Consider the following 21,553-nt stretch of genomic DNA (forward strand, 5'->3'; position numbering starts at 1 on the left):
TTGCACACTGGGTGTTCCCACCTCCTGGGGACTTACAGGAAATGAAGACATCTCCTTAAGTGGCTGCCCAAGCAGGACATTGAGTAATTTTGGTAGAAGACAGAAGGAGCTCATGTGCACCTCATCTGGGGAGATGTGGGTCCCTGCAGCCTAAGTGGACACACCACAGGGACAAGGCACAACTACACTTTTCTTATCAATGCACTCAAGGGGGGAACGGAGACCCCTGGGGCAGACTATCTCTGCAGCTGCCCATTCTTCCTCTCCATCTCTCGCCCACAGCAACTCCCAGTGATGCTCCCAACACTGGCTGTGCCCCTGCTGCTTGAGTTAATTACAGTAATTATACCTGTGCTCCTCAGCTCCAGCTCACTTCTGTTGTCACTTCCCTGCCCGTTCATTTGCAAATCTAATCACTCCATGGATTTTTTCAAAAGAAAAAGGGGTAGGGAGAGCAAGGATGCAAATGAAAAAGGAAAGTATGATTCCTGCAACAACAATACAACAGAAATTGAGGCGCCATTGAGCAGCACATGGGGTTTTATTTAGCAACCCTGTGAGGGCTGCATGCTGCTCCCAGTTCTGATAGACAGGCCTTTGCCAGGTTACAGCACTAGAACAGATTGGGGAATAAAGAAAGAATTGCATCAGCCTCCCCCAGTGCCTGCCAAATTGCCTCAAGATACTGCCCGGTGCTTGAGAGTTCACTTGCAAAAAGGCAGGAGAACTTCCTGGGCATCCAGTGTTCCCAGCACAGCAGGATGCCCACATGGGCACAGGCACCATGAACCCCCAGCAACCACTCTGCTTGGTGTGGGTCCTACCCATTTCTTGGGCAGGTTTTATGTGTGCAAGGGGTGCTGCAGGATCTGCAGCTGTGGAAACAGAAATCTCTTTTCATGCCTGGGAGGCTTTCCAGCAGTGACCCTGGAAGAGCTGTGGCTAGAAGCATGCACATCAGGTCACCTGTCTGATAAGGATAGATCTGAGGTCAATCCTTTGAACACAGAGGGGAAAAAGTGTAACCAGAAAAAAAATGGGCAGAAATGGCTTCCTAATTGTTTGTAGGTGCTCTGAAGAAGAACAAAAAGCAAGAAAACGAAGCTATGACATGCCCTGCCAGCTGACACTGGGACCAGTGTTATATTGCTGCCAGGCAGCAAAGGAGAGCAGATGGGTTTTGTCACCCAGTACTGTGTATATGGTTTTGAGAAGAAAAATACAAAACTGTTATTTTTGCCTTTTACTGCCAATACAGTGAGAGTGAGAGGCAAAGGGACAGCCTGGTTCCTTTGCACTAAATGCAGCAATTTAATTACACTGCACTGAAGCACTTTCACACCAGCCATTACACCAATTGTTCTGTGTAGCCACACACTTCTGAGCTTGTTCACAGTATCATCCCAGATGCCAGAATTTCCCACTGTGTGATGACACTTCAGTACCAGGGCTTCTTTCTCTCATTGACCATGCTGGAAAAGCAGCCCAGGGGCTACAGAAGTCCAGGAGGCTGAGAAGGTTAGGATAAACCTTGATAAAGTACTAGAAGTACTTAATAAGACTGAAAATAGTTGATGTTTCTCATTACCAGAGTAAAAGTTTCTTATTCACTGTATGCTTTATAGACAAAATATTTCTTGTTTTGCATATCTGCATAGGTAAGAGAGCACTTCTCTGGACAGAAGCAGGAGGTAGAAAGGCCTTCTGAACATCATGGGCAGGAAGAGAAGTAGTCAGAGAAACATGTTGGAACTGTAAAGCATTTCTATTTGCAGTTAATATCCAACTAGAATATTTTTGGTGAAGTGAAAGCAACAAATTCATTTTAATGTAACAGACGGGGAAATGCAAACCCCCCAAAGTAATGCCTTATTTCCAGGCAAGAAATATGAAATGAATACTGCACTGCAAAACACGTAACTGCAGCATGGCAAACTAAAGGGTTTCCAAGTCCTTTAGGTGATGTGCTCAAAAGGGTTTTCTATCTCCCAGGTGGCTGATTGCTGGGGGAGGAGAGAGGGGACCTACAATTAGGTTGATTAAAATAGTGGTCCCAGCATGGTCTGTTCTTCACTGTTGCCAGGAGACTAGAAGGCTAGGATGAACAGTTCAAACTTTTTGTAACAAAAATAGGTGTTTACTTCCATACCATATGATCTTGGCCCTCTCTAAGGCTTAGTATTCTCCATTAGTCACAAGAAAAAAACCCCAATCCAACTTCATTTTCTCAGACTTGTGTTAAGATGGATTTACCATTTTCAACTGCACCAATTCTTCCCTTCCTCCATCATCCCAGCCCAGTGCCAAGCTCCAGGCTCTATGCTAACTGTTCAGTGGCTGTTATTTCACTTTTTGTGATATTAATCAGGTCTTTCTTTACAGATCTGGGCCCTAGAACCCAGTAAGCAGGTCAATTCTAGCTTACTTGTCCCCTCCACAGAGATGGGCAGCCATTCACAGGTTATTAGGTGGACATACACTACCCTCATTCAGTGACTTATGCTAGAAGAGGTGACTGTAATACATCAGGAAACAGAAGATCTTAATGGAGAAACCAAGCCAGGTTACTTTACCAACTTGCTCCATTTCCCCCTACTTTTCCCACCTGATACAGAAGTAAAAGAAACAGTATATTGGTGGGAGAAAGTTATAGTCAAAGTGAAGCCCTACTTTTTTGCTCAAGTCCCTTTTGGTTAGCATCCTAAAGCATACAGAAAAAAAGCACCAAAAGCCAAAACAATAACAAACTAAAAAAAATCTGCAGTAGTAGCTGTTCCAAAGTTCTGAGCCTGAAGATCTTTATGCATTTGAAGAATTTGATTTAGACCCTTTGCTTCAAGGTAGGTCTTGTCTTTCCTAAAGACAAGTGCATTAATAAAACTTAGACAATATGCCTTTTCTAAGGCTTTCACTTGTTATATCTGTTACTACAAAAACTGTACATGCCAAGCAATGTGCTTCCTTTTTAACACCTGAAGAAGGTGGCAATGGGCTGTGATGGATGGATAGCAGGCATGACAGAGTTTTAGAAAAGAAGGAGAGAGATGACAGTGAAGGTAGAACGTTGCAAAAGTAGCAGCAAAATTAGCTGAAAGCTGAAGTTCCTGCTACAAATATACTGAACATGCAGGGTTTGAATGCCAAAAGAGTGAGGATCCTTGCTCCTGTTAACACAGTAGCAATCAGGCAATAGCTGGAAAGAGGCATTTAAACCTCCCTGTGTAGCTGTGTTGCAACACAGTACATAATTACTCATCATGCTCCTTTCCACAGCCTGCACAGGCTGCCTGCTGGAATTCATAGAATCACAGAATGGCTTGGGCTGGAGAGGACCCTAAAGATCACCTAGTTCCAACTCTCCTGCCATGCACAGGGGCCCCTTTGACTAGACCGTGTTGCTCAGAGCCTCATGCAACCTGGCCTTGAACACTTCCATGGATGGGGCATCCACTACTTCTCTTGGCAGTCTATTCAGTGTCTCACCACCCTTGTTGTAGTGTGTTTTTGTTATATTATTGTTTTCTTTAAGTGGTTTTGTACCCCGCCCCCCCCCCCCCCCCCCGGCATTGTTCAGTCCCTGCTGTCAGTCCTCCCTAATTCCAATCCCTTGCTCCAGAGGATTCCTTGTCATTCATGTATCCCTGGATGCCCCATTGGTTTAGTTAAACTGTTCCCCTCCCCTGGAACTCCCTTTTGGTTTAAACATTGTAATCCTGCCCTATGTTACGCCCCTGCTACTCTGTTATTGGTTCCTAGTCCCAAGCTCCACCCTAGTCCTGACCCTTAAAACCCACTGCCCTGGCTGTTTTGGGGTCCTTGCCGCTGCTGTGTATTTGAGTTACGGATGCTTTTTGTTTCGCCCTTTTGGCACAATAAATGATACTTAGAGAAGCAAGCAAGGCCCATCTTGTCTTTTCCACGTTGATTGCTTGGTTACTGCTTAGGAGGTTCAGGGTCCGGAGGAGGTGTCGCGCTCCCTTCTGTTGCTCATGCCCAGCATGCCGCTGCGTGCCGTTGCTGCGCCACAACACACCCTCACAGTAATGCATTTTTCCTAATATCTGAACCTACTCTTTTTCAGTTTGAAGCCATTCCCCTCTTGTCTATCACTACATGATCTTGTCAAAAGTTGCCCCCCGTCTGTCTTGTAGGCTCACTTTAGATACTGGAAGGCTGCAATTAGGTCACCCTGATGCCTTATCTACTCCAGGCTGAACAAATTCAGTTCTCTCAGCCTTTCCTCGTAGGGAAGATGCTCCATCCCTATAAAGAACTTGGCCCTTCACTGGATATACTCCAGCAGGTCCATGTTAGAACTTCTGTGTTGGGGACCCCAGAGCTATTCACAGCTCTGCAGGTGGGCTCTCACCAGAGCAGAGGGGCAGAATCCCCTTCTTCACCCAGCTGACCATGCTACTTTGGATGCAGCTCAGGATACAAACTGTCTCTGTGGGCTCCAAGACCTGGGTCATGTCCAGCCTCCCATCCATCAGCACCCCCAAGTCCTTCCCAACAGAGCTGTTCCCATTCTGTTCATCCCCAGCCTGTGCTGATATCGGAGGTTGCCCCAACCCAGGTACAGCACCTTGTACTTGACCCTGTTAAACCTCATGGGGTTCCCATGGCCCCACTTCTTGAGCTTTTCCAGATCCCTCTGGATGGCAACCCATCCTTCAGGTGTGTCAACCACACCACTCAGCTTGCTGTCACCTGTAGATTTGCTGAGGGTGCACTTGATTCCTTCATCTACGTAATTAATAAAGATATTAAATAACACTGGTCCCAATACAGACTCTCAAGGGACACCACTTGCCAATTGCTGTACTCTGTAGCCACTTCAGCATGGCTTGGCTGTGACACTCCTTGGATACCATCTGGATCAGGCAGAGAGGAATTCACACAAGAACCTTAAAGTCTCCTGACTAAATCCCATCATGTGCATGAGGCCTTCATAGTTACCACACCAAGCCTGCTGCTTCCTTGTACTCTTGTGGAGATATGGCACCATTCACAGGGATTTCTAGCCAGAGAAAGAGGGCAAGAAGCAGCAGTGCTACCACAAAGTCTGGTTTGGTCCTTAGTCTTCAGGTACTTCACCACATTCAGACTGGACAGCAGCCCTGTTAGTGGCCCTTCCGTGCATTTGCTCCAACATATACACCCAGTACTAGGAACAAGGATCTCTGGCAGACACATCCAGGAATCGTTGGAGGGGCTCAGATGAGAGCATGAAAGCACTGCCACATTAGAGGAGGATACAAACCCACTATTAATAGCACTAGAAAAAGAGCCTCAGATTTCTCAACAGCATTTTAATAGGACTGTTTCTGCTTCAAAACCACCTTGACTGGATGACAAGGACACATTATAAAGGCAGGTCAATCCAGGTGTGAAGCAATGTAGCATAGAGATAGCAGCTGAGAGTGCCAGAAGCAAAAAACTAAAAACACACCCCAGAACCTTAAACCCAGCAAGCTCACAGTGGAATTATTAAATGATTTGCTTCCTGCAACCTCAGATGCTAATTATTTGTGTGTTTTAATTTTTGTACTTAACGTTCTTCTGTCCAAATTAAAGTAAATGTAATTTAATGCCCCCACACAGACTCCAAGCATTTTTTTCCTTGAGAACTTTTGCTGCAAACCAGCACCTAGATACCATAGGAGGAATAGTGTCATTTTAACTCCTACTATGGCTTTTGTCTTCATGTTGTGAAGACATCAAATTGTGTAACAGGGAAAGAATGGGCCTTCAGTCATGTCTGTCAACTAGATATAGCTATCCACCCTTCAACAAAAGCTATTGGGAGGGTAACAGCACCCAAAGAGATGCACTACAACATGTTAACAGAAGCCAACAGATGCTTCTCAGGTTCATTTCCTGACTCTGCAAGAAGGGAGAGGCAGCCATAGAACTCAAGGGTGCATTTCTAGCTTACCCTCATAAATTCCTATCTATTTACAAACTCTTCTTGGATAGCAGCCTCAGAGTCTTGCTTATATTACTTCCATCTTGGATATTGCTCCTCTGACATTGTTCATTCCTAAGTTTCCAGAAAGTCCTTGTAGCTAAGACAAAAAGATTTAAAAGTCAAGATTTCTTTGTAGGGTTTGCAAAACCAAAAGATGTTATTTAGCATCTTGACATCAAAGTAGGTGGTGAATTTACAGAACTATATATCCAACACCTATTTTGCCACGGATTCCTATCACTTCACAGAAGCCCTTTGCTTCCACCTTGATGACCTTTGCCACTGATGGTAGGAGAGGAGGGCATTTGTCTCAGCAGATAAATGGCTTCACAGATACAGAGGAATCTGTGAGGTAATATTATTGAGTAGCTGACACCAGGGGGATTAACAAGAGTATGGGTTATCTGCGTAACAAATACAGACTGCCACAGACCTCAATATTTAAGAGCAGCCTCTCAGGGTAGGCTTGGTACCTTTGGTCAGTCAATAAGATCTAGTACTAGTCTCAGCAAAAGTCTCAGATACTACTTAGTAAAACATGGTTTATATTTTGAGTCTCCCAGAGATGTTTCTACTGCAAGCTTCTCCTCACATGGCCAAATTCTGTAGAAGACCAGGGAGGAAAACAGAGGTGCTGGTGAGCCAACAGGCAGCAATGTTTTTTGTCTTTGTAAGCAATGCATTGATGCCCTCAATCAAAATTCTCCTCAGTGACATGGGGTGAGGAGGAATACAGGCTGGTGGAGACCTCCACAAAACACAGCTCCATCCAAAAGTCTCTGCACTGCTTTGTTTTTCTCACGCTTTCTCATTTGTCCTCAGCTGTGATCACACATCATCCCATGCCCACAACCAAAATACAAGACAGGATGGTCTTGTATGGTCCCCTCATGTACTCATTGTCAAACTCACTTAGAAATTCAAGAAGAATTCAAAGAAATTTGATACTATCATATTCAAAAGCCATCACCATCTTCAGGAGCAGCACTTCCACTAGCCACCCTTGCCTTGTTTTTTTCCCAGAAAAAGAAGCAGGCAAATACTTGCCTTTTTCCAGGTCACCAGAAAAAAACAACCCTGCTCCTTGGGGCCCTCCCTGCTCCTTGGGGACCCCCCCCCCGCCCTCTCTTCCCTTACTTCTTCACATTGCCCACATGTCACACCAAATGAGTTACCAAAGCCTTCAGCAGATGCACTTGTTAACTTCAGCAAGAGAAGATGCAACCAAAATTCAGAGCTGCAACCTCATTATAATTTGTAATGAGTTGATGGAAAAATATTTCTGCCTGATTAGAATCTTTAGTGATCTCTTGATTATTTTGAGTGGAATATAGCTGGCCTCCTCTTTGCCCCAGCCATAATTGCAGGACAGCTTCTAGTACAATGCATGTATCTCTTAGCCTCAGCCCAGCAGGACTGAGTACACTCAGTCAGTACACTCACTCAGAAGAGTGAGCACACTCACTCTTCCCTTTCTGTGCCACACCCTGACAACAGCAAAAGAAAAATACTGCTGGTATTAATATATCAACCCTTGCTATAAATCAGGGTTAAGCTTTTTGCTGCTTGGGAAAAACCTTTAGTCATCAGCGATGTCACCAAAGACGTCAGCCAAAGACACTGAGTCATGTTGCAGCAGAGAATGTGCTGTGGTTGGGGGTTTTAAGACCCTTTAACAAGTGCTTGGAACCAAGATGCTCTTTTTCCCTTTTATTGTACCTATTAAAAAATTGTTTGGCTGAAGCAATGAGTACTGTTGAGTAATTCCACTTGCAGAGAAAAACTGCAAAATAGGTATTTACAAAAAAACATGCACTCAATACTGCATGGTAACCACAGGGCTGGGGATTCCCAAGGCTGAAACACAGCTCAGGAGTTAGCACACTTTCCCCAGATATCCTCCTTGCTGGCAGCTTCAGGAGGAGCCAGAGAGGCCATGACAGCAAATGTCCATCATCCCAAGGGGGATCCCTGCAAGGTGGGCTGTGGTGCATCTGCAAGGCTGTTCCCTGAATCACATCAAGAGTTTTCTTGTCTTCTTTCAGCTTGGAACTACAGATGTCCCCACAAGACCCTGTCCCTCCACAGCCTCCACATTTCCCCAGCACTGCAGGCCCACCTGACGACCAATAGAGGCCAGCCCCTCTCCACCCCATATATAAAGTTTGGGACTTTATATTAAAGAGTCCTCCACCTTCATCTCCTGTCCATTGTCTCCAATTCAAGGCCCTCAACTCCTCCTCCTTCAAATTCTTCAGGCAAAACCCTTGCAGCCTGCACTCCTGGCTTTCTCTCCAAAAGCCATGACAGCAGTTCTTCTCATCAAGTGATTCCTTCTTCCACAGGGACCAGCAGCATCTTTTCTCTGGCTCCCCAACACCAGGCCAATGAGTGGGAGGGGACAGGAGAGGTTCTCCAAGCCCAAATTACTTTCTAACACAAATGATTCACTTGGCATGGAAATCTGTTTAAGTTAGCCCGTTATAAATACACAGAGGTAGATTTTCAAAAAGAGTGGAGGGAAGGGAAAGGGAAAGGGAAAGGGAAAGGGGAAAAGGGAAAGGAAAAGGAAAAGGAAAAGGAAAAGGAAAAGGAAAAGGAAAAGGAAAAGGAAAAGGAAAAGGAAAAGGAAAAGGAAAAGGAAAAGGAAAAGGAAAAGGAAAAGGAAAAGGAAAAGGGAAAAGAAAGCAAAAGGTCTGGAATTTACATGCAGTTGACTGGAGCAACTGAACTGATCTGGGGAACTGAGATGCCTCATATGGTCTTGGTGATTCAACTCCAGCCCACACAACTTAAGTTCCTAAGATGATCTGGTGATGGAGCCAAGTGATTCATGTGACTAGGAAGGCTTGGACAGGACACCTTGGTGACCACTGTGACTCAGTCTTTGCCACTGTTGTATCACAAGGAATGGCTAGGCCCAGAAAGACACAGTTGGTTTGTCACTGTGCCCTGCATTGTTTCTAACAGTTTCAAGGTACTCAGGCAAAGCTGCAACATATGTAAATACATACATATATATTCATAAATGTTAAGAGGTACAAACTTTCTTGTTATAAGTTTAGCCCTGTTATAAACAGAAGTATAAAGCAGGAAGAAACTGCTCTACTTGGCACATTGTAAGTGTTGTCCATTTGTGTGGCTTCCCCACCACCCTCTGCACCAGCCAGAAAGAACTACTTTTAGAGGCTGCAGGCTGGACTAAATGGAGCATTGGGCTAATCTGGCCATTAAGATTCCAGTCTTATGTTACAAATTGTGGTATTTAATTGTAACTGGTGCTAATATTTTTAATTACTTTTTTTCATCCATTGTCCTTTAATCTGTGTAATGCCAGATGTTTAGAGCATGAGGTTTGTCCTTCCAGCAAAAGAGAACTATAAGATTTGTGCCTGGGAATAGTGTAGATATTTGCTTTATACATGCAGCCCTGGAACAGAGGTGGTGAACAGCCTGCAAGTGCTCTCAGGGACCTCGGTCCAGGACTGGTGTAGATTTCCCTTTGAACTGACATCGATGAAAACCCACAACAAAACACTGGTGCTTACAAGGCTCTCACTTTAGGTCTCTTGATTCTGTCCCAAACCTTGCAAAATGTCTGTGCCATATCACATCCTTCTGTGGCCAAACAAAAGAAAAACAAATTGAAAGACTGTGTGTAGTGGGATCATCCACTTGCACATGCCATAACAATATAAACGTATCCTGTCTCTTGACACTGGTTATTCAATTTTTAACTCAGGCATTAATACTCAGGACTTGCAATGCTTTCAACCCCTATATATCAAAGCTCTTCTGTGAAATGAGAGATGCTGTGTAGGCTGCTAGAAGCCTAGAGATAACCCGTTAAGATTTGGAAATAGTGGCTAATATACTCACTGACCCAGCTGCAGATCAGAAAAGTGAAAAACCCTCTGCCCAACATACAGCTGGTTTGGTGTGAGGCCCAGAATGGCTTCCCCGGTGTAATGTAGTATGGAGTTCAAAAACATCTTTATGTGAATGTTGTAGTAACATAGAGCTGCCTTTGTAATCTAAATTCCCCACTTCTTAATATAGTCTCAAGCAGAATCTGTTGTTTGAATCCATAAGGCGTAATATACCTGTCTGAGCACTTTTCATTGCTATCCCAATATAGGCAATGACATCAGAGATTAAACAGCACTCTGCTCCCCAACCTCTCCCATTTGTAACCGTGCGTGTGTGTGTATTTATGGGCAAAGGCTGCAGTGTCCCACTGTGGAGAGATAGTGGGCAGCTGTTTTCCACTGAACATGTGAGAAATCAATGACAAAATGAGGGTGCTGGTGGAGGCTGAGTCCTACCCTTCTGTAATAAACCCAGTCATCTTCTGTCTCTCCTGACCAAGCAAGAGCCCTTGACTTTTTGCTGTATGCTTTTAATTTCCCTTTTTCTTCCTCTTCCCCTCCAAACCACACTGTTTTCTCTTAGAATTGCTCACTGCCTCTTTCTCCAGCTGTTGTCCATGTTCAAAGTGATTAACTCTGCCCCTTCTCTGTGTCTGTTCCTCTGAAGATTATGTCTCATGCTTGGAATGGATACTCCATCAACCAAATGGCCTGCTGCCACCCAGGGGTCTGTCACAGTCCTTTGGCACTGGTGCTAGAAGGTCTCTGACTGCACAGCTGGTGTAGCATGGAGAAGGCAGTGCACCAGGAGCAGGACCAGCAGAGGCCAGAGTTCAGTGTTCCAGCCAGCATGTGCACACATAAAAATCAGCACACATATGCACACTCATGCTAGCAGCTCCACAGCCTCAAATCCCAGAAGATGGCTGGAAGAGAAGCACAGGAATGAATTAGCTGTCAGGAGACAACTTGCCTACTCTCACACTGCAGTGACCTCTGTTACAAATTCTCCTTGCTAAGAGTCAGGTAGAGTTTTCAGATGACTTATGGAACCTGAATAGTGCTATTCTAAAGCAAATATAGAAGTGAGCTAGAGCTGAACATCATGCCCATGCTGAGCCCGTATCCTGTGAGCAAGCAGGGCTCCCTGAGCCTTGTTCTTACAACACTCTAAGACTTCCCTGCCAGAGCTGGTGCTTCTACAGGATGGTTGACAAACTCCTGGCCTGGTGATGCCATTATAGTCTTGGCTCTCCTCATAGCCTTGCCAAAATGCCTCCAGCCTGACTGCTGTGCCTGCCCACCTGCCCAGGCTGAGCACAGGTCTGAGTTACCCCACTATTAAAGACTAAACTATTGGTCTTTGAAGTGATCTAAACCACAAGGACAATTGATAAGCAACATCAGCATCTTTACAATATATCCCAATCCACAGCCAAGTTTCCTTCAGCATGGGGAGGCAAACCAAACATGAGAGAAACATCACTGCAGAGTGGGCTAAGAAGGAAGGGTGCAGTAAGTAAAGTAACAGGGAAATGACTCAGCACATGGGTTTACCATGCAGACTGCTTTGGGCAGGTGGGCACAGCCCTACCAGCTTCATGCAGCCAAGATGAGGCAACATCTGCCTTGTGGCTAAAGCAGGGACCCAAGGGAAACTGTGCCCCATGCTGTTAGTGTCTCCTTGTGCCTTGTTTTCTGTGCCCATAGCACCAGCCAGCAATGCCATGAAGTGGTGGCACACAGGCTTCCAGTGTAGCAGGAACTGGGGAGAAATAGGGCTCAGAAAACCAGTTGCAAGTGGAACAGATATGCAAAAAGAGAGGCAAAGTGCAAGACACAAGCTTCTTGATGGGAGTAGGGCTAAGCTGTCCAGGCAGCTGGCAGAGTGAATGGGTATCTGGCTGATATAACAAGCCATTTAAGAAATCAGTTTTCCTCTACTTTTCAACATTTTTTCTTTCTCTTTTTTTCCTTTGTGTTTCCCTTATTAGCAATTTTTTAAGGGCAGACAGCTTATCCCATCAAGCTGCCCTAAGAGGAGGGACTGGGCTGCCTGAACCGCTACAAGTTTCCTACTGACAAGCATCTATTCAAATCCTTCTCCAGTTTCAACCAAGAGAGGCATATAGATCCCAGAGATAATTAAAATATTTTAAATGTAATGAAAATTGGTAGGTGGAGAGGGGAGAGAGGACTCTCTGAGTGCCCCCACTGAGAAAGACTGCAGTGCAAGCTAAAATACCAAGTACCAGCAAACCTTTGTAGAAATCCCATAACTACCACAGGCCATAGAAAACACATTTAATTTGCTTCTGCACTCAGAAGAGCACTTGCAGCTGGACATGGAGCAGGGAGTCAGCAGACAATGGAGGCAGGCACAGCCCATAATGGTTGGATCAGCAGCAGGTCTGTTTCTGTGGCCTCTCTGCAGATAGTAGGCACAGCATCTGGGAGCAGATGCATCCCTTGCACCCAGTCTATCATGTGGGTTCCCTTCCTGGCATCATTGGCCAGCCCTGAACTGTGCATTCATGTCTGGGACTGCCATCTCTCACAAAGGAAAGAGCATTCTCGTCCCTCTTTACATCTGTCCCAAGGAGACTGTATCCTCTATGCTAACGATGCTGGGCCAGCTTCCTAATGAAACCACGCTGTGCCTCTAATGTTCCCACATCCTCTAGGCAGGGCAAGGCCAATGAGTCTGCTCTCTGTGCAAGTCTTCCCACACCCTCTCCACAAATAAGCTCATGCCAGGTCACAGCCTGACTCCACCGCTGACTTTGCTGGCACATGAGTGCCCGACAGTGCTTTCAGAAGTTGCTGAACAATACTAACCAGGCTTAATGATGGATGCGACTCTTGCATGCTCCCTGTGGATTCTCTGTACTCTGCTTGGGAGATCCCATTTCCCCTCTGAAGGAAGTAGGCAGCAAATGGAAGAGCATTATCCCTCCTATTTGCACCGAAACTTTGGCAGAGCCAGCACATAAAAAATGGAAGGAGCCATATACCTTCCTCTTTCAAAACCAGAAGAGCTAGGATGCTTTCCAAGCCTAGAGACAAACTTCAGGCCAAGGCTGACATTTCAGGGATCATTGCCAGTTAACTTAATGAATAAAATTCTCTTCTTCAGCCATGCTCTGTGTATGCTGGAGAGGAGCAAGATTGTTTTCCTGCCCTAGTTCTGGATAATAATTTTTGCTGCATTCACTCAGAGAAATCTGTCTGTTTTCATGCCTGCAGTGTAAGCTGGTGTTGAAGTTACATCTGCTAAGGAGCCTCTCAGCTCCCTATCCTGGGGGCTACTTCAGGGCAAAAGTATCCATTAACTGCTTACTCTGAAGTACACATTCAACAAAAGCATGAGCAAAAAACATAAGCCTCAAGCTCTGTATGTAAGTTGTTGGCTATGGCTGTGCCAGGAAAGACGGCGAGGGAGTGGTCAGGAGCAGGGTGGCGAGGATGCGCGGGCTCCCCAGCACCATGCCTGTGCCATGGCCTTGGCAGCAGGACTTGCTGCTGGGCATCCCAATGCAACCAAAACCTCCAGCATGTGCAGTGCCCCCAGACAGTCACCGTTCCCAAGGACAGCCAGACTCTCATGGCAGCTCTGCCCATCTGCTTGCTGACCCCGGGGAGACACTGCTTCAAACCCTTGCAGTCCTGCAGACCTGAATCCACATCACATCCACCCTCCTCTCACTGCTGCCGAGGCCAGAGCAGTGCTCCTCTGCCTCGCAAAGGGATGTTTCACAAACCACAACTTAAAGATGCTAAATAAAATAGCAGTGAGTTCCAAAACCTACGATAAAAAGAGAAAGAGTGATAGAGAGGGTTGGGTGTGGTCTGTTTCAGGGGGAATGAATGACTGGAAACAAACCCCAGATCCCTGAAAGCTCAGAGAAAACAGGAACAAAAAGTGGAAGAAAGCCACATAAGCAGGGGGGAGGCGGTGAGGAGAGGAGCTCTTGGTATTGATGTTTGAAACGGTCTCTTTAAAATGGAAGATAATGACACTGAAAATTATTCTGAGCTTTTCAAAGGCATAAATGACCAAACTGCCTCCTGACTCCTGAATTACATTATCCAGAAAGAACTTAATAGCATGTTATTATCGCTTCTCCTCGCTGACAGGATTTCGGCACGGAAAAGACAAACAAGAAGTGCATTCATAATCACAACCACATTCACCTCTGCGACGCACTGGCCACAGCTAATTTCAGGTAAGTGTCTCAGCAGCCAGCCAGAGAGCTCAGCAGTGAGGTAATTGCCTTTGTCACTACCTGAGAGGGAGCAGCTGGGTGTCCCCAGTGGCAGCTAGCGCCAAAACCCTGCTTTATGGGGAAGAGGGGCATGCCCTGGACTGGCTGATGGCAGCTGATGGGCACCTATCCCCATGAGGCTGGCTCCAGTGGGTCATGGTGTGTCCCATTCTGGCAGGTACCTGTGAGGGGCCTGAGGCTGTGTGGATGGGAATGGGGTCCCTATGTCTGCTGCAGCTGTCACTCTGCTGGCCTGATGAGAGCTTGTAAGAAAAGGAGCAAGACAATAAAGGGGGATATAGGAATATGTGAGGGGTGGGGAGTGTTAGTAAACGGCATGGCCTGAGCTGTCCAAAGATAGCCCCAACCCTTGGCATTTGTCACATCGCTAGTTTTCATGACCAGCAGCCCTGAAGGAGACAAAAATGTTGCTGATTTTTAGAGCTGGGCAGTTTGGCCAGCCTCTCCCTATTCCTCTACCTTTGCCACCCCATCTCCATGCCTCAGTTGAGAGGTCAGAAGGCAACTTGGTCATATTGTGCTCTCTGCCAACACTCATGCCCTGGCAATGTCCTGGAGGGGCCTGGTAATCATCCTGGTGTAAGCTGGGGATGACCCTGGTGCCACATAACACAACTGTGCCACTGTCTGACAGCAGTTTGCTTTGGGCTATTCCTAAGGCTTTTCTTTATAACTTCCTTGTGCCCTACCAAGGTGTGCCACTGCAGTACAAAGCACCTCTCTCCCAGGGGGTGCTCCATCTTCTCCTGCAACCTCCCCCAGTAGCCAGAGATTGGGCTGGCTGCAGCATGGGAGCTCAGTCCAGAGGGAAAGCAATAAGGGAAAGAGGCAGAGAGCCGTGTCTGACTCTGCTGAGCTACCACTGCCATAGGATGCATTTGCATGGACACAGATCATGACCCAGCCCAGCAGGATCTCTGTGCAGAAGACCATCCCTGCTATGGTACTGATGCGACAAGGCCAAGCTAAATGCCAGCGGCAGCCTTCATGCAGCACTGTGTCCTGCCCATGATTTATGTCCCAGGTTTAAGAACATTTCATTTCAGCAGCCATGCTCTGACATCTGCAGGCCCCTGAGCCAGTGAAGAAGGTAACTGCCAATGATAACAGGCAGCTCTGTGCTCTGCAGCCTGCCTGCTACACACATAGTTGTCATTTTTTCTCCCCATAGCACAGTATGGCAAATAATCCTTCCCCATTCCCAGCAGAAGACAGGCTGTGAAGAGAGCTTATGCAGTGCACCCAGAGCTATCCACATCATCAGGGTAGGACTCCCCAGCCCAGACTTTGCAGAAGGCTCCAGGGTAGGGGCAATAGGAGCATCTGCTCCCATAATAAAATTTGGGTGCTGCCAAGGACAATGCACATGTCACAGGAGCACCCAAGCAGCTTTGCAATCCCATACCCTCCCATGGAGATCCCTACAAGATCCATTTCTTGTGCAGCCACTGCTTGGCAGTGACAGCAAATGCAGCAACCAAAGAAAACCATGGAAAGAAGATCCCTTGAGTAAGCTCCCTTGAGTAAGACCATGGAGCAATCTCAAAAATGAAGGAGTTCCATCAATCACATAACCTGGGCAGGATGAAGACTGAAGAGGAAACTGCAGGAAACAGCCCTCAGCCAGCAAGGGCTGCGAGGGCAATCTGACACAGCCAGCACAGCTCTGCATCACATTCACTGGTTTCAGGAATTCTTATTCCCTGGGAACACAATTGAACAGCCAAGTATGGTTTCTCCAGGGTAAGACTCTTCTCCCATAAAACTGACTGTTCAGCCTGTTGTGCAGAGTTATCAGTGGTACCACACTTGGCTGACTCCTGCACCACATCTGTCTGCTTTCCTCCCTTTGTCTTCCTCTGCTGCTCTCTCCACTTCACACCAATGTGTTTTATGCCCATTGATACCCCAGAGTAAATCCTTAGTCTGCATCACCTCATTTCTTAGGTCTCCAAACCAGCTGTTGCAGAACAGCTATTTGCCTACTGACCTTTTGCTCACAAATACTACAGTTACAGGTTTGCCCTGCTTCCGTTTCTCTGATGATGCAGAGAAGCTACTGCAGTCCCAACCCATACTGGGTGCAGGGCAGGCAGCCATGGGACTCACTGCCCAGTGATTGTGCATTTTATATTGCCAAGTTTTCCTTTCAGCCTTATCAGCATGATGGATAGTTTAGCCTTGGTGAAGTACAAGACAGCAATAACAATGCCCATGATTTTTTTTTTCCACATTTTCATTACGAGCAATATGGTATTACCAGGCTTCATGCATGTCACTTTGTTTATTAGCTACCATTTAGTAACCTCTTCCATCTTTGCTTTATTAAAGCTAGATGTACTGCTAGGCTGAGGGTTGAAAGGAGAGCAAGGGCTCATAGTACAGCCACCCTGGGGAGATGCTTGCTTGTGTACATCAATGCTGAGCCTGAAGCTGCAAGCCTGCAAACTACCACCAGCTAATGTGCATTTTACATGCAGATTTGTCCTGCTAGGTCAGGCCCAAGTCCTGTAACCTTCTTAGCAGAGCTTCAGTTACAGGAAGAGACTTTATGAATGTTTTTTATGCTCGTATGTATCAGAGTATGGAAAACTAACCTCAGCAAATAAGACTCTGAATCAAACAGAAATAAAAAGAAAGTAAAACAAAATAAAATAATAGTAAAATGCCATGGCTCCTCCCTACTCCACTGTTCATGCAGTCTAAGTGAACAGTCTTTACCAGACCACCAGAAGTCACGAGTACCTGGTTACAGCAAGCAGCTCAAAGGGGAAGCTGTGCACAGAGCATCCTGAGTTCTGACATCATGGCTGATCTGGAGTGACACAGAGGATGGCACAGAATGACGCTCTCTGGGTCACACAAGTCAACCAACCCAAAAAGGTTGTTAGCATTTGACAAGATCACCATGAGCTGCACATGGTGATCTGCACAGAGTCAGCAGAAGGTGTGCGGGTAAGAGTACAGTCAACATCCTGCCCAGGGCTCCCTCAGGCACTGCTGTGGATGGACACACAGCCATGTTCCCCGCAGGGGACAGAGGCACTGATCACTACCCTAACAGGTGTAGCTCCCAAATACCTGTCAGGGAAACTTCAAACTGTCTTGATGGGACCTGATTACCATCACACAGAAATCACTAAGAATCCTTCCAGCCCACTCAGGAAGCCTTCAGCTGGATATGCAGATAATTTACTCCCTCCCAGTTAAAAATCTATTTAAAACCAGTGTTAGCCACAACAAGGTCCTGGGAAGGCACCCACTGCCTTCCAGAAGGCACTGGACATGCAGGTTTTGCCCAAGAAAGGAGGACACAAGATGCAGCTGGCTGATAAAAACTGCAGGCAAGCTATGCAGGCTGGCATTTACCAGCAGAGGCAGGCTCACACCCAGCTCCACAACTGAACCAAGCAAAAACAGTTGGTAAGCCCCTGGCCTGGACTTCAAAGCAAAGGCAAGACCTGGTCAGGGATATTATCTCATGTCTGAGCACAAGGCAGCGATATAGAAGGAGAGCTGAGAAAGCTGAAACCCAGATCCAACCTCATCCCACAGCACTGACTCACATAAGCCAGCTCCCTGCCTGCTCCATGCCATGGCCATATGGCTTCACCAACAGGCTGGCTGGGAGCCCACTGAGCATCTGACTCTTCTGCTCTGAGAGAGACTCTAGCTGAAACTAGCTGAGCCACTCTGCTGACCAGCCAGGATGGAGATCCTTTCTGGGTGACATGTCCTGGCTTTGCACCACTCTCCCAGTGAAGTTCATTCCTAACTTTGCAAACTCTGACTTGTGGCCATCTGCCCTAGTTTACTCATCTGGTACTGCCAGAAGGAGATTGGCTCTAATCCCCTTTCAGAGCCTCCAGCCATTATCAGCTCATCCCTTTACTTCTTCCTTCCAGGACTAAACAAGTCCATCTCCCTTACAGGCTATAGGAATAGGTCCTGACCATGTCGTGTGCTCTCCACCAGACCAAATACAGTTTTCCAGTATGTCTTCAACGTTCAGTTATCTTCTTCAAAAGAACTGAAAGAGGACATAGTTTCAGGTGTGGACTCAGTAGCCCTGGACATGATTTCCACTATAAGTTCATGTTTACGTGGGGTTCCCCATAACCCCTTCCTGCAGGGCTGCTGGTCCACTAGTCGGATTTCCTAGTTCTAGTGATACATCATACAGTAAAATGTGAGGTGATGTCACCATCACCGGTATGATTCTTAGAAAGGGTAGTTTTTCTCAGGCAGATAATTAATTAATTAAATGTCAGTCTCTTACTATCCAGGTTTTTTACAGTTCTGGCCAGCACCTAAGCAGATGGTGAAGGAAGGAGGATGACCACATCCTGCAGGCACCTCAGCGGGGCTGATTGAGGGCCAGCCCTTCCCTTCCCCTTCCCTCTCCTTTTTCCATCCCTCTCTCTGCTCCCATCTGAATGCTGGGCATCTTGGCACAGCCCACCGTGTGTGACAGCTTCTTGCATGCTTCAGGACCCAGCAGGCTGCCCATACCCCTCTGGACACAGGGTATGGGGGTGGATGGAATAGTAGAGGGGGACGCAGGGATGCACAGTGGAGGTGGGGGAAGAGCCCTGCCAAGTGATGCAGTGGAAGGGGGAGTAATTGTGAAGGGAATGACTTTGACACTGGCCAAGCTGCGCTCAAGTCACGGTTCGTAAGACACATGCTGTGGGAAGCAGCATGTGATTCATTCTGAAGCTTCTCTACTGCAACTGCATGAGGTTTGTACACCCCTGCAAGATGGCAGACAGGACCATGCAGCCTTGATCTGCAAATCTGAATGCCACCCACCTGTCATCATTAGTGTTCACTAGATGGGCTAGGCAAAGGCTATGCTGTCCAGTCTGGATTAATGGTCTCTCTGGCTTTTCTTCAGCTGGATGTGCAAAATCATGTTCACTTCATACCCGAGATTCTTGGAAGTTTTGCACAGCAACTTCTTTTTCCCTGACTGCCCCATTTTCCACCTCCAGCAGATGTAATGATGGCACATATAAATGCTAGATTAAATGTCCACTGGTTTCCCAACACATCTAAGAGCACTAAGAGCATTAGGATTGGTGATGTCATAAGGCTACAACAAAGTACTTCATATTAGAGGAGCTGAAAGATGCCCATCAGTTTTGCACCTCTGGCCACATGTTAGTGTGTCTCTAACCCCCATGTTAGTCCTGAGAAAGAACTGGTGGGCTGCAAGGCCAACATTTAGTGTCTGCACCAAACTTCAGTTCACTCACAGCTGAAGCTGGGCAGACACCAGCCCATGTGCTGCCTGTAAGCAAAGCCACAGAAGCTGTGTTTGCTGGTGGTGAAAACACTATTAAATGCAGGTTGGAAGGAGAGGCCACATGCACAGACCTCGTCCAGGTTACCCATGTTTGACAACTCCAAATTGGGACGAGAATGTGGCTTTTCAAAATCCTGTTAACATGTTCACCTTTGAGAGCTTTCAGCAAAAAGACAAGGCAGGAATGTTACAGGGTCAAACACCATGTGTTTGCTTGTTATTTCTTAAGACAAACCTTCACTGATTGACTGTGGGAGGGGTGAGAGCTGAGCACAACTGATGCAGGAGTCTCTCTGCTACCATTGCAACACAGAGCTTCCCAGCAGAGACTAATTACAACAGACAAAGCTCTGCCAAATATTCCCTGTTCTCTGCCTGGTGCACTCTGCCAGAAACCAGTCTGAGGAACTGATGGTTCCCTACCACTTTTAGAGTCAGGACCCTCCTCAGGTAGCAGAACTAGCAGTCATGTGGTGGGATTTTGAAGAAGTGAAAGGACATGCATAGCTGAGAGCATGCTGTGAGCTTGACAGCCAATGTAAATGACAGTTACAGGGAGCCTCTCCACAACATGGGATCCTCTAAAAATGAAGGCCTAAATGTGGGATGAGCTTTCACTCATAGATGAGAAACCCAAACAGGGCTCTGGTCAGTATATCCAGCCATGAACAGGCAAAGGCATTTGCAGAGGTAGCTACAAGGTAAGGATGTGCAGTTGGTGACCATTACTAGAGGGTCTCTGGGACTTCAACAAGGCACACCATGCCAGCTTTCTGAGGACCTCTACTTGTGATGAGAACAAGTCAGGTCCACCCATGCTAGCAGCCTACCAGCTGTAAGTGCCTGAGCAAGGCACTGATTCAGCCAGACTGCTCACATGAGCAAAAACCAATCATGTACAGGCTGCAGCACCAGTATTCCAAGGCCCCAGTGACTCTTTGTCAACTCAGGGGTCTCATCCTGTAATTACCACCACTCCATTCCCTGATGCCATCATATGACCCAGAAGTCAAGGGAATCTCTGACCTGTCATTGCAGGGGTTGGAGACAAGCTTTGCAAGGACATTCAGTCTTACCAGGGTTTCTTTTTTGCTCTTAGCAAAGATCAGAGAGCATATCACTCCTGCTGCTGCCCCCAAAATAGGAAGGGCTCAGAGAGCTAATGCCAGCATCAGGTGATTGACTACACAAAGAGACCCAAAACTCACATTCAGTAATACCATGTCCAGAACCCTGCCAATCACACACCGCTTCTTGGCAGTCCTGAGCCAGCCAGTTCTGCCTACATGCTTGTGCATGTACACAGCCACTGTCTGCACATCTGCAGTCCCTAACCCATCATGCCCAAGCCCACCAGCAGCCAGGTATCTTTTCTGGATTACATTCCTCCCTTTCCTGCACAGCCAGCAAGATGATTGATTCACCAGGGACTGACACACACACTTACCTGCATTCTGTTCCCTGCTTCCCTTCCCAAGCAAATGAATTCACTTCAAGGTGGAGTCTCACACCTGTGGAAGTTGGAAAATTGTATGGAAACAGGGAGAGTGAATGGCTTTCTTGTGGCTTGCTCTCAGGCACAGCTGGGTGCCTGAGTAACCCTCAGCTTAGCAAGCTTCCTGACAGTAGATGGCAATTCCCATCCTGTCCTTCACGTCTCCTTTCACCAAGATAGTTTATGAGAAAAGCTGAGATGATGTAAGCAGTCACCTCCATCCACCCTTCCTGGCTAAAGGAATTCTTACAAGCAGTAGAGCTGTATCCCAGTATCTCAAATACATCTCACAGAAAGCAGACCTCTAGGTGAGACTTTCTGGTAGCTGTCCCACAACTGCAGAGTCAAAGCCATCCGACCTGTCACTTGCACCACCGAGCAAATGGCAGGTTTTGTCTGAGACCAGAGCAGTAAAATGTCACAGGCAGTGACAAGGTGAAATGCTCACTGTGGCATGGGGATGGTGACATCTCACAGATGTGCTGCAGTGCACTCCCACAGGCAGGGAGGAGGCAGGCTCAGCGTGGATCTGGGCACAGAAGGGTGTGAGGTGTCCTCCCAGCACAAAGATGCCTGCTCCTCCATTCTATCCCAACACACATCTGATGCAGTACCAGAGGACTC

General features: G+C 46.8%; 1 long non-coding RNA gene across 1 annotated transcript; it reads left to right on the top strand.

The window, feature by feature from the left end:
* Positions 1 to 8,943: 8,943 nt before the first annotated feature.
* On the top strand, positions 8,944 to 14,394 carry LOC128809115 (uncharacterized). Its single transcript, XR_008437616.1, has 3 exons — positions 8,944 to 9,090; positions 13,978 to 14,066; positions 14,284 to 14,394. It is a non-coding gene; the product is annotated as an uncharacterized LOC128809115 (long non-coding RNA).
* Positions 14,395 to 21,553: the final 7,159 nt, after the last annotated feature.

This window comes from Vidua macroura, chromosome 6 (genome assembly GCF_024509145.1).
Source record: "Vidua macroura isolate BioBank_ID:100142 chromosome 6, ASM2450914v1, whole genome shotgun sequence".
In the NCBI taxonomy this organism is placed as follows: Eukaryota; Metazoa; Chordata; class Aves; order Passeriformes; family Viduidae; genus Vidua; species Vidua macroura.